The sequence below is a fragment of the Gymnoscopelus braueri genome (assembly GCF_963280865.1).
Source record: "Gymnoscopelus braueri genome assembly, chromosome: 8".
Taxonomy (NCBI): domain Eukaryota; kingdom Metazoa; phylum Chordata; class Actinopteri; order Myctophiformes; family Myctophidae; genus Gymnoscopelus; species Gymnoscopelus braueri.
This window is the reverse complement of record NC_137609.1, coordinates 18,228,649-18,242,835: the sequence shown is the minus strand read 5'-3', so window position 1 is coordinate 18,242,835 and position 14,187 is coordinate 18,228,649. Positions and strand designations below refer to the sequence as shown.

The 14,187-nt window shown below is 42.9% G+C and overlaps 1 protein-coding gene across 7 annotated transcripts in view; it reads right to left on the bottom strand.

Annotated features, from left to right (window-relative positions):
• Positions 1 to 14,187, bottom strand: part of dlg2 (discs, large homolog 2) — a 204,717-nt gene that overhangs the window by 108,895 nt on the left and 81,635 nt on the right. The gene's annotated exons all lie outside the window — the stretch shown is intronic.

The following is a 14,187-nucleotide window of genomic DNA, read 5'->3' as shown; positions in this document are numbered from 1 at the left end:
TTTGATCTCGACATTCTGAAAAGTATCAGATTTTTCTAAAAGTAATTATGCTGAGGAATAGGTACACTTAACTGTACTTTAAATGTAGGTGGGGTAGGGGAAAAAGCTCTTTCTCTAATGATTTGGAAATCCTCTTAACATTAGGTTTTGTCCCTTTCTGGCAAAACACCATAATACCCTGTTGACAGAAAAGATTAGGAATGGGAACAAAATCCAGTTCTGAATGACCTCAGCTGACAACTTGATGAAACGGCATCGTTGACACAACTACTTTATGTACAGACCAGAGAGGATAATCTTCATTGACATTTTCCATCATTGATTGCTTTCCCCATTCCTGCCTTCGGGGAATCAGTAGACATTTTTAATTTTGCTGACTGAGTAAGACAATAAAGTGCAACGTGAATTTTATAGCTGGTGAGATTGATACACTATACTATATAATATATACTCTCAGTTGTGTGTTGTAGTTAGAATGAGGTTGCATCACTGCTTAAGAAGATACGACTGTTTTAGTTTTCTTCAATGGCAAATTGTTTCAAATCATTTCTAGTCCAGTCCATAATATACAGTCTGGAATAGAGTACTATAACTATAACTTAATGTAAGTGGGAGTTACTGTAATGGTTGTGGAGTTATTGGAGAATGCATGCATATTCAATATAGCAATATTATATCACAGTTAGTTAACCCCGAAACGGTCAAAGTCAAAGGATTATGTTTTCACTCCCTTGAGTTTGTCAGTCCGTCTGTCCGTCCATCTGTGAGCAGCTAATCTCGGCACCACTGGACCAATCGGCATGAAACTTTGCACGCACACTCCCAGCAGGCCCAGGAAGGACCTCCGCCCCAAATGTTTCAAACTGGCCTCATGGTGACGCTATACCAGGCCGCTTCACATCTTGCCCTATAACTCTTGAACCGTAAGACAAACAATCAACTTGTTCAATCATGAACGCAGTGTCCCGTCTACTCCAAATCTGAATCACACATTTAGGGGCTTCTAAACAACGCAGAGCCAAAAGCAATTACACTTAAACCCATAGGAGCCGCTACACATGCTAGATGGCTGAACCCCATGACTGACACAGACCTGGGTAAGCAACACACCCTGGTGGGTATCTGCGCTCCGAGGGGCACACCTTTCTAGTTTCATTTTTTATTTAGAGGGGCAGTCTATAATGAGTGCCAATATCTCATGATACAGCACTCCGAACACATTTACTTTGTTTCTTGCCATTTTTCGCTTTCTAGTCATGAATATTATTGATGAGACTGTGATATAATCGCAAGACACTCATGGTCGTGCTATACCATGATATCTTCTTGGCACTGGTGCTGATCTATGGCACTCGGCCTACGGCCTCGTCTCTGTGTCTGCAGTACGTCAGTGCCAATATTTCATGGTATAGCACTCCCTCTCGTGTATTTTTGTTGAATTAAACTATGTTTTTTCTTTTAAGCAACAAAGTAAGCTGAAATTGAACAAGCAACGGTCAAAGCAGTGTTTTTTCTGCCACTATTTTTGTGAAACTCTCAGATTCAGCATAAACACGGATCACTGAGGACAATAGTCACTGTACCTTGTTATTGATGTCTACAAACTGTAGCATGAATAGACCGTAACAAAATCAAGAAAATTGACTTTCTAAGCTTTGCCTCAAGCCCACAGAATGCATTCCAATGCAAACATAACCTAGATTCAAACAACAAACACAATTAATCCCTTAAAAATAATCATTTTGATCCTGTAAAAGAGCCTTGCTTGTTACACTAAAAAATAATCATTCCTTTGCACATACAGTACTGCGACTGCTTCATTTGGGGGCACTGCAGGTTTAGTCACACAATCCAAGATTACTTCCCTTTTTCCACATGGGCTGATAGCAAACAACACACTAATCAGCAAAATGTAGAAAAGGGAAGATCAAATTAATGTTGTTTTGTTCTTGTGCGGGCAAGATTCCATTTCTGTTTGACCCAAATCCCAGGTTTAACTTTGACCATCCCAGCTGACAGGGTAAACACATGGGTTCTGTCCTGAAGCCAAGAGGAGGAGATTGAAGGGAGCCACAACCAAACAAGTCAAGCGGAGCGCTGTGTGTGACAGAGGAGAACGAGGATGGCACATGTGACCCGCAGCTCAAAGAGAGAAAGAGAAGTGCAGGAGGGGGTGAGGACCAAATGTTGACCTTTTCACGCAATTAATGAAGAACGACAGTAACAAGGATGCGGAAACATTACACGCGCCATGCATATGCCTGAGATCTAGCCTCATTAAGCACCCGTTATCACTGATACCGCTTTATGGAATGCAAGCTGAAAACACAGCATGGGGAATCACTGAGGGGAAAGTGAATATGAGAGGAAATTGAAATAATCTTAGTCTGCACTGGCCGGATTACAGAAGTACACAAGTTTATAATCCTACCTAGGCGGACAATCAAATACGATCAAACACACACTAAAAATAACACATTATGCACAACTACACAGTCAAATCAATTTGTAAGTCAGAGTGTTCAAATGTAACCACATGGACGCCTACAGGTCCATTTGGTTACATTTGGACACTCTCTGAGTTACATTAACACTTGGGATTTTACAGTGTACTGTACACGTCCAAACCAAACACAGAACAAATAATCTTATCCTCTTATACTCAACATCCACAACAGAGAGAGAGAGAGAGAGAGAGAGAGAGAGAGAGAGATGTCACCAGGAGGGAGGCAGCCTACCTTGCATCCAAACATCAACGACAAAGTGTTGTTAGTGCAGGCAACTTTGCAGTGGCACAGCACTGGAGTGCACTCCGGGCTTTTCACTATGGGAGACATTCCTGTCCAAAATGGACTGTACGGTAGGTAGCACAGAGCTCACGGAGGACGGAAGCAGAGCGAGAGACAGAGACAGAAAGGGATTTGCTACGAAGAAGAACGAAATAACTACAGAAAGTGTGCACGCATCAGACGGAAAGAGAGCAAGAGAGTGAGTGAGAGAGAGAGGTTTCACACAGACAGACCCTCACGCTGACTCTTTACCATAATACTCTCTCGCTCTCGGTCTGATTCTGTGAGCAGTGCCTACTGATTCTCTCTCTCTCTCCCCCTCTCCCACTCTCTCTCTCGCTTTCCATGTCTCCCTCAAGCCCCCGCTCCCCCCCACCCCCATGTCCACCCACCCTTCCTTACTCCCTTCCCTGTGACCTCCTTGCATTCTAATTCCCCTATAAACACTCTGTCATTGCGGAGGCATGAGCTCATAACCAGGATATAAAATAATAATACAAATGTTGCATCACATAAAGTGGTAAATAAATAGTCCGAACTGAGTGTTAAGTGTTAAATGTGGAATACATACTCCTGGCAGTGTTTCAGCATGTCTGCCACAGTCTCACAAGAGTGCCCCCAACTGGCCCTAGTTTTTCCTGATGTAACAGTATTTGGCCATTTGGAAAGGGATATGCCACCTATTTTACTCAACATTTACTTTTGTCAAGCGCCCACGGCGAATGGTATGAAATCTAAATTGATCAGAGCAACAACAACTTTAGAACAGGGCATCAAAATTATGCATGGCCAGTAGGGGAGACCAACTTATTTGATTTGATTTGGTTTATGTTTACTTGACATGGACACCACACTCACATTGGACTGATATGATTTAATTGCTTAAGTGTATTAACATAATGTGATAATTTTCAAAACCTGTCCAGTCCACTATCAGCCAAACAATGTAACATCATTTTCCTGTTGGTCTTAACCCATTCAAACCGGAAACGCATCTGTGTAAAAACTTTATCCATATTTTATACTTTGGCAATAAAAAAATAGCAGATGAACTTTTATATCTGCTATTTTTGAAAAATCTTGAACATTTGTGCAAATATTTGAATATATATATATATTTGTAAAGGAATATTTTTGACTCAAATCTTTGCTTCTAGGGATCCCTATAACACAATATTTTGAGATGGGGGGTCGGCGACCAAATAAGTGTACATTTTGGGGGTCTTCGAGAACCACTGATATAGCAACATAGGATTAGGATTTAGAAGACATTTGTAGAACATATATTAAGATTTACGATAAAAAAAAAAAAGCAGATCTACAAGCTCATAGCGTGGCACTCGGTCACATGAGCTTATATACACACTATATCTGCTATTTTTGAGTAGCCAAATAAATCTAAAATGACAGAGATGCATTCCCGGATTGACAGGGATAATTTCCTGCTCTCATGGCTTGAAAGAAGTGATTTGAGCCATGATGACAAAGCCCATTTGGTTCCTCTCCCATGCTTGGCTTTGGTTGCTGAAGGGCTAACAATACCATGTGGAGTTGCTTCAGCGGAGGTACAGTAATGCTTAATTTGGCATAATAAAGGTGTGTGATCACTAGAATTAATGCAGGGTTGTCTAGAATACTGTTAAATTCCTATTCTCTCTGCTGTATCGCCCTTGTTCAGTTTTAAGCGGTAATAGTTTCCTTCACACTGCCTTCCTTTGTCCTTCCCCGTGTTGACAGGATACCCCTGAGCTTTTATCTCTCATTACAGGACCTTGTAGTTTATGAGTCTTATGTCGTCGCTGTCTTTCAGAAACCTCTTATCTCCATATTTACTATTTATGTTTTTTTTCCGTAAATTAAAGCTGCACTACATAACTTTCCCCTTTTACCCCGGATTTGAACCCGGTTTCCTGCGCAAGTGAGTGCTGCATTTCTTACCATTGAGCCTGGGGGATAAATTGAATCTCGACCATCAGGTCAAAATTCGTGTCAGATCCTGTGTCTCGTGAGACATGACCTTTGACACAATCTAAATGTCTCAATAGAAGAGCAGGGAGCCAAAATACAACCACCCTAATTGTATGAGTTATATTGTATTAACATACTCTACCATACAGATTGGACAAAATAAAATTGTATTCATTAGTAAAAAGTTACATAGTGCCGCTTTAATGCCCTGCTTCGTCATACTACAGTTTCACACAAGAGTAGCAAAAATAGCCGATCTAAAAGCTTAAGGCACGTTTTGAGCTAATAGAGCTGCAATATTTTTATTTGAATTCCGAAAAGTAACAGTTTTGGACATATGAAGCTTCCACCCGACAGCAACGAATATACAACATTATATTTAGCTCCCTCTCTTAGTAGACACCAGTTTATCCCACCCACCCACTCTCTGACAGGACATGGGGGGGGGGGCTGAATACAGCTTACACAACCCATATACCTGGCAGGGTACACCAGCAGGTAAGTGTTGAGAGCAGGAGAAGTACGGATGTGCGCATTCTAGGCGAAAATGACAAAACCACAGTAGGCTGATCTGTCCAGTCATCTCCCAGCTCCACATGTATACTGTACGTGTGGGTGTCTGAGGTGTTATAAGTTCTTAAATGGCCATTCACAAAGTTGCGGGTGGGACCTGCGGTGTCACAAAGCTTGCCTTTTGGTAACAACTCAGTATTTAGAGAGAGAAAGCCCCAGCGGATAGAATGCAGGGTGAATTAACTGTGGTAAAGGTATAAACACACTAATCCATTTGTATGGATACACGGTGAGGTTTCTTGGCTGTTCTTTATGTATTTATTAATTTATTTTGTTTACCCATACATTTAAATGTAGACATTTAACCAATTAAGCCCTATTTCATACTTAGCTGAACAATGGTATTGCGTATTTATATTTTATTTTATTTCTTTACATTAAAAAAAATGTGGTTAACATTTACTGTTCTACATTTAAGTCTACATTTAATTTAAAACCTACAGATGTGTATATACTTAGCAACACAGATTAAAACGTTCATAACCTTCTCCCTCTCGCGCTTCCCTTTCTGTCCCTCACGCTGCTGCTTCATCTGATAGGAGCCATGGAGCAGTAACTCTTGCATGACCTTTAGCAAGTACACTCACAACACAACTGCCTGCAAATTGTGAAATAACAGCATTATCTATGACAGTGGTTCTCAAAGTGGGGCCCTTGAGGGGGTTCCAGGGGGTCCCCAGACAAATCAGTTAATATAGCATCAAAATCTGTTTAACCTCTATATCGGCTATTTGAAAATAGCTGATCGCGACACGTTGTGAGCTTATAGATCGGCTATTTCCTAAAAGTCTTAAAATTCTTGAACATTTTGAATATCTTTGGAACATTTTAACAGTACACATTTTCTATGATAGAAACAAAATATTTTCAGATGGGGGTTCGCGGGCCAAATACCTATTAATTTGGGGGTCCTTGACATGAACAAGTTTGAGAAACACTGATCTTGGACACTGCAGTGTTATCAGAACACAACCACTAGATGGAAGTGTAATGCAGGATATCTTGTGCTGCACCATCAGTTCATGAGTGATATACAGTAGGAAGAGACAACTGTAACTAAGATTACAGCACTCAATTACAGCACCATTTAATAAGCAGGGACCGAGTGATGGCGGAGGTCAAGATTAATTAATTAGGAAGATGGGAAACGATTACACAGACACGCACACGCACGCACGCACACGCACACACACACACACACACACACACACACACACACACACACACACACACATATGCCATATATATATATATATAATACTGTATCCTTGCTGCGAAGCGCTGGTACTTGTCCTACCATACAGTAATTGTGAGCGTTTGCCCACACACAGAAGTTGACATGCATGTGTAACTGTGGAAGGCAGCATCAAAGGAGGAACTGGGATTTCATCCCACAGCTGGGTGAAATGCACAGAGACTTCAAACCCCTGGGGAGACTTCAACTGATGGCTTTTCATCTAAAAACTGCTTTTCTTGGAAAATAAGCCCGGAGCAAATGTAATCCTTTGTCCTTAGAACCATTAAATTATGCTTACTCTGTCTGTGTTTTCTTCAAACACAATAACCGGGGATGTGGGCATCTTGCCAGGTATCGTTTGCTTTTTTTACTTGCTGGTGCTCTTCAGATCTTGCAGGCTGTGCTGTTATGCAGTACCAGTATCAGTACGAGTGCTGATCAGGTGAAATGTCTGAATTCTCATTGAGAATGCACACACATATCATATGTATTGTTCAAATAGTTTAATAACAAAAAATATTGAATGTTCAAATAGCCGCTGCTCTATGCTTATTCCAAGCTTAACCACCCTCTTGGACAGATCCTCCGCTACCATGGCCTCGGGTTCCACTGCTACGCTGACAACATGCAACTCTACCTCCCATCCAAAACCATCACTGCTACCACCTGCTTCACCTTCATCACCTGCCAGACAAAAAGATTTATGAAAACAAACTTTCTAAAACTCAACTGAAATAAATCTGCAGTACTTATCATCAGTCCAGATTCCCTCACCTGCTCCATACAGAATCTTTCCCTCAACATTGACAGCCGAAATCGACAGCCTCCCAAAACCAGGTCAGTAACCTCATCTTTGACACCATCCCCTCTTTCCTGCCCCATGTCAACCAGATAAATAAAACAGGCCCTTTTCACCTCTGAATCATTGCCCACCTCCGATCCAAACTGTCACATACTGCTGCAGAGACTCTCATCCATGCCTTCATCACCTCCAGACTTCATTACTGTATCAGACTCCTGTACAGGCCCGGTGCTGCGGGGGTGCCAGAGGGGGCCTCGCACCCTCAATTGCAAATTCTGCCCCCCCAAGTTTTACGTACATATTGTTTTACTATATAAACAAGGGAACCAGGAGACCTGGTACTGCCAGACCCCTAGTGGTTGAAAGATCAGAGCACTACGTCACGCTAAGCTTGGCCAATCAAAAAGAGGACAGAAGACAGACCTCTTTTATGCCCACGTATGGACGAAAACATTTGGAGAGGGGGACCGACAAAGCCTCATGTAGGCCCCCCTCTTTTATGCCCATGTATGGACGAAAACGTTTGGAGAGGGGGACCGACAAAGCCTCATGTAGGCCCGAACCCCTGGGTCTGGCAAAAAGTATGTGTCCCCTCGCCATTTTCCATCTGCCCCCTCAGTCATTTCATCCTGGAGCCGAGCCTGCTCCTGTATAACACCTAAACAAGCTTTTTTGGGTCACAAATTAAACCTTTAATGCATCAGCCACAAGCAGATAGCTTGTGATTCAGTGACAGATAGCATAGGCTGTAATCTAAAACCCACGCTGTACAGTAGCTGACTGATGACTGTTTAGATACAGCACATGTTAATGATCCAGCTACAAATATGTCATGGCAAGGGGAATATAAACACTGCAACACAAGAGACATACTGTAAGAGACACGTGCTGTAAACCAGTGGTTCTCAAAGTTGGGTCCGGGGACCCCCAAAGGGTCCTTGAGGGGTTTCCAGGGGATCCCCAGAAAATGTGTTAATATATAATCACTGTCAGTTTAACCACGTATCACTTAACCACCTATTCATCAGCTATTGGAAAATAGCAAATCTACAAGCTCACAATGCGTCATGAGCTTGTACTGTAGATCGGCTATTGTCAAAAAACCTTGAGAGAAATTGATAATATTTAATAATTGAATATTTTAACAACACAAATCTTGTATCTTTTATGGGCTCCCTGGCACATAGGTGGAGGTTTACAGTAGGTTTTCCTTCACTACCCAGGTTACAATTAAACACATTTATGAAATAATTTCCATCATACAAAGAAGCTGTTTGCATTGATTCAGCGATTGTACAATGCTCTCATAGCACTTATCAGGTTGCCACATCACTGCTGCTATTGATCCATCTACAAGAAGAACTTGCATTCTACTGACAATGTTGATTTTATGTGTGTGTAATGTAATGTTAAAGTCAAATTGGCCCATATAAAATGCCGTGCAAAGTCATCATCAACAGTGGATGAAGCCACTGGGACATTAATAATATACAACTGTAGCTGCCAACACACATTTTGGCAGGTCATCTTGATCCACAGTCGAAGGAAAATAAATGTTTAAAGATATAGCAGAAAATATTATAGCTACAGTAATCCTTATTTCGGTGTCAAATGTGAAAACTTCAAATGTATGACAGCCATCTAAAACGGAGCATGCATCGTGGTAACCCAACATTCCACAGAGGAAACACAGATGCCCAATCAAATCAATAGCTGCTTGGTGATATTTACTACTAAATTGCCCCACATCCGTACACAACAACCAGTGGTGGACAGTAACTAAGTACATTAACTTGAGTACTGTATTCCCCCCCCCCCCAACTCTTTGGGGGGGGGGGATACGACTTTCACTATGCTGCATTTCAAATACAAATATTGTACTTAAGGGGCTTGGGACTAATTATGAAGTAATGAAGTCCTATTTCAAATATAGTGAAAATAGCAGATCTACTGACATTGTAGATCTGCTATTTTCACTATGTTTAATGTCTAATGTCAATCAGTTTTTAATGCATGTGAAAATAATGCAGGAATTGAACTGGGTTCGTTAAAAAAAAAAGTGACGCACCATCGCAGCCACATTTCAGATGCCAGTTTTGGGTGTAGATGTGCAAGAGGTCATAGAGAAGCATGTGTTTTCGAACGACGGTGACACACGCCATAAATTGCTGATCTACAGTACAGCGTTGTGTGACATTGTAGAAATGTGTATGCTGATCGTATGAATCAGGCTATACACATCATCATGACAGGCATCATACCAGTCTATAGGCCCTTACCCTCCTCCAGCCACTAGAACCTCATGGACTGCTTCTTCGGGACTGATTCAGGAAAGGTTTTCCTGTATTGATGGGAAAGTGATAGGGAGTATTTTTTATGGAAAATTACTATTCTGCAGTTCCCAGACTCTCTACTCACTCAACTATGGCCGCCAGCGATCCTGCTCATTGACGATTTAAAAACATCACAAGATGTTCACAGCCTCAATACGCATCACTGCATATTTCAGAATATTGACTGGACAAACTTAGAGGCTCCTGCACAATGATACTAAAGGTGACTCTCCACCAAACAGACTAATTCGGACTACTTCAGACTACAACAGACTACAACAGACTGCAACAGACTACAACAGACTACAACAGACTGCAACAGACTGCAACAGACTACAACAGACTGCAACAGACTGTTAATCTGTTGGCAAAAGTTGGCATTTATAGTTCAGCACAAACTGTCCGTCGATGTGCACATTGTTGTGCTAATGCGTTATAGCTGGCAGGCTGGCCTGCCAGTGTTGCCAGGTCTGCTTATTATAAGCAACTTTGGGCTTGTTTTCCTGTAAAGTCGCTTGTAAATATTCATAGTTGCTGGTTGCTTTTGTTTGGGCTTGTTTCTGAAGTGTAGTTGCTTATTTGGGCTGGCTTTCAAGATTCTTTTTGAAGATAGCTGATATAGGGCTCAAGTGGTGAAACTGGTCGCTTCTTTAGGGCTTGTTTTCATAGAACTGGTCGCTTGTTTCTCTCACAGAATCTGGCAACACCAAAGCCAGCTCGGACCAAACCTTTACCCCTCTCTCTCCCCCCTCTTCTCTACCCCACCGCTCTACCAGTCAGCCCAAGGACTGAACATGCTCGGTTTCTCTGAGTCGGGTCGAAAGAGGTCGAACCTGACGGAACAACGTTCGGTGGCATACGCTTTCCGACGCCGAGTCGGACCAAAATCGGTATGGTGGAGAGCTGCCTTCAGAGAGACCTTTTCTTTTGGCCCAATGAAGGTCTGAGGAACAAAATATAGTATATATATTTTTTTCGTTATTGCATTATAGTGGTCTGTATGCCTCCTATCTATAAACATATACAGAAAACTGTTTCTTTCAAATATTGACTGACAAAGCGAATATTCAAAGACGAACAGGCCACATACATTATTACAATCTCGTACTTTAAGAAGTCAGCCTAAATGAATTCACTGCGTGAGACTCTAAATTGATTTCTGGGGGGGTTTATTAAGCCATGAAATATATCAAGCAAAATGGATTACAATTCCTAATGCTGGGGTCCTCATGAACTCATCTGGTCATTTTTTCACTACACAGTACAATTCACAATGATTTTTTCCCCCAATTGTTAGTGTACAATGTAACCAAATGGACCCTGTAGAGGTCCATTCGGTTACATTTTTACACTCTCAGAGTTGAGCATCAGTTGACACTGATGATTTTATTGTGAAGGAGGACTCGCTCTCATGGTGAAGCAATAAGGCTCAATCACGTCGATGCTTTTCAATGGGAACGGAGCGATTTGTTGCCATTTGCGAATTTCTGTAAAAAAAAACGCTCTGTTCCCATTGAAAAGCATTGGCAGAATTAAAGTTCGGTGTGACTGCACCCTAACCTTTTATTCTGCTGTGCCAGTTTTAACTTTCTTTTAATACCACCCCTGACAAATCCCATCCCAAATAAACATTCTAACTAAACTTTTTCACAAAAATAAAAAGAATACAGTAACTAAATTAGCAATTACATTTAAAAAATGAAATACAACTAAATGGGTTAATTGAACTTAAAGTCAAAATAAATTAAAGAATTGTGCAAGGGACATTTCTTCAAAACTTGTTCTGGTGCCCCTGCACACCGGACGCTCTTTTCCCTACACCCAGCCATTCTACCAGCCCTGTGCTTTCTTCCCTACACCCACCCAGCCATTCCACTAGACTAGACCCATGCTCTCTCTTCCCTACACCCAGCCATTCTACCAGACCTGTGCTCTATTCCCTACACCTTGCCATTCTACCAGACCATGCTCTTTTCCCTACACCCAGCCATTCTACCAGACCTGTGCTCTATTCCCTACACCTAGCCATTCTACCAGACCATGCTCTTTTCCCTACACCCAGCCATTCTACCAGACCTGTGCTCTATTCCCTACACCTAGCCATTCTACCAGACCATGCTCTCTTCCCTACACAGAGCCATTCTACCAGACCATGCTCTTTTCCCTACACCCAGCCATTCTACCAGACCTGTGCTCTATTCCCTACACCTAGCCATTCTACCAGACCATGCTCTCTTCCCTACACAGAGCCATTCCACCAGAGCCATGCTCTCTCTCTCCTACACCCAGCCATTCTACCAGACCTGTGCTCTCTTCCCTACACCGAGCCATTCCACCAGACCATGCTCTTTCGCCTACAACCAGCCATTCTACCAGACCATGCTCTCTTTCCTACATCCAGCCATTCCACCAGACCCATGCTCTCTTCCCTACACCCAGCCATTCCACCAGACCCATGCTCTCTTCCCTACACCCAGCCATTCTACCAGTACCGTGCTCTCCTCCCTACACCCAGCCATTCTACCAGACCATGCTCTTTTCCCTACACCCAGCCATTCCACCAGACCCATGCTCTCTTCCCTAAACCCAGCCATTCCACCAGACCCATGCTCTCTTCCCTACACCCAGCCATTACACCAGTACCGTGTTCTCTTCCCTAAACCCAGCCATTCTACCAGCCCTGTGCTCTCTTTCCTACATTCAGTCATTCCACCAGTACTGTGCTCTCTTCCCTACACCCAGCCATTCCACCAGTACCGTGCTCTCTTCCCTACACCCAACCATTCTACCAGCCCTGTGCTCTCTTTCCTACACCCAGTCATTCCACCAGTACTGTGCACTCTTCCCTACATCCAGCCATTCTACCAGACCCGTGCTCTCTTCCCTACACCCAGCCATTCCACCAGAATGAAACAGAAGGGGGCTTTCCTCCCTAAACAATACCTGCATTCTGACAAGAGAAAGGGAGCACTGGAAAGAGGGAGGAGAAAGACGGACAGAGAGAGACAGGATGAATGGGCTATAGGGGCCATGTTGTTGGCCCTGACAAAGAGGGCTGTGGGACAAAAACAAGGAGTCAACCTTCTCCTCTACTCTTCAATCTTACTAGTTACTGTTCGGTTTACTTGATGTCTTTTACCATTTATAGTTTTAGTCCTGTTTTATGTTTTATTAATGTTTTATGAAATGATAAAAGACTAAAGATGTCTTATGAATCTGTCCTGTAGAAAGGGCTTGTTCAAGTGGCATCTGTTCACGGTCAGTGTATCACTGCACAGTATTGGCTGCCAGCGAGATGAAGCCCCCACACCTCACCATGTCATGGGTATAGTCTCCCCTCATCTCCTGAATCCAGATTTACGTATACTTGGTTGTGCATCATGTCTCGCACCGAAAATAGCCGATCTAAAAGCTCACAAGGTGTCGCAGCGTAACGCGTTGTGAGCTTGTAGAGCTGCTACTTTCAATGTGAGACACCGGCGCGCAACCAAGTGTAAATCAGGCATAAATAATCCCCCTGAGTGACAGCTTGAGTTTTATGAAGTCCTGTCGGTCGCAGCTTCCATACATGAGGAACAAGAAACAATGTTGTTTTTGTTCAGGAGCTGCAAAGCACAAACTCAGCACTAAAGGAAAATCTGGTCAGTGCCTTGTCTAGGGAGAGACAAGGCACTCTACAGTATATAACTGGATTTGACGCAAGTCGCATGATCGCATCCACATTTCTCCCTCCCAGTTGCCGTCATGTTTGTCGACATGACGCACAACACTTTTTTCGCCAAGGCATGCAGTAGGCTACATCTGGCTTTAAAATCAGAATGCTGCCAGCTGCAGGTATAAACCCTCCCAGCCAAAGAATTGAGTGGCAACCGCAGCACAGGAGGCATGGCCTGATCAGCCTCACCCCAGCATGTTATCCCCACTAAGACACACACACACACACACACACACACACACACACACACACACACACACACACACACACACACACACACACACACACACACACACACACACACACACACACACACACACACACACACACACACACACACACATACACACATACACACACACACAGTAATCCAAATCACATCCACTGTTTCATGTGTGAGTTTGCCAGAGTGTTTCGAATAATGACAGCAACCTCTTCTGTGAACTGCATCACATTGAGGTGTTCTCCAGCACGCACAAAACTTACGACGCAAACAGAGATTTAGAACAGCGGTTCGGCTTCTATGGAAGTAGCTCATTCATAATAAACTGCTATGGGTGAAACAGAGAGAGGCACAGAGGGACAGAGGAAGCCACTGTACTGTAAGGGAGATTCTGTGAACAAGTGAGAATGAGGAGATGAGAGGGAGGGAGGGAGGGAGGTATAGGGAGGTAGACTACTGCAGTTGTTTTTTTTGTTTTTGAGTTCAGGCTGCATTCCTCTCCATTCTGCAGGGTGATGTGGCTGTTAACGTGCACACACATGCATGT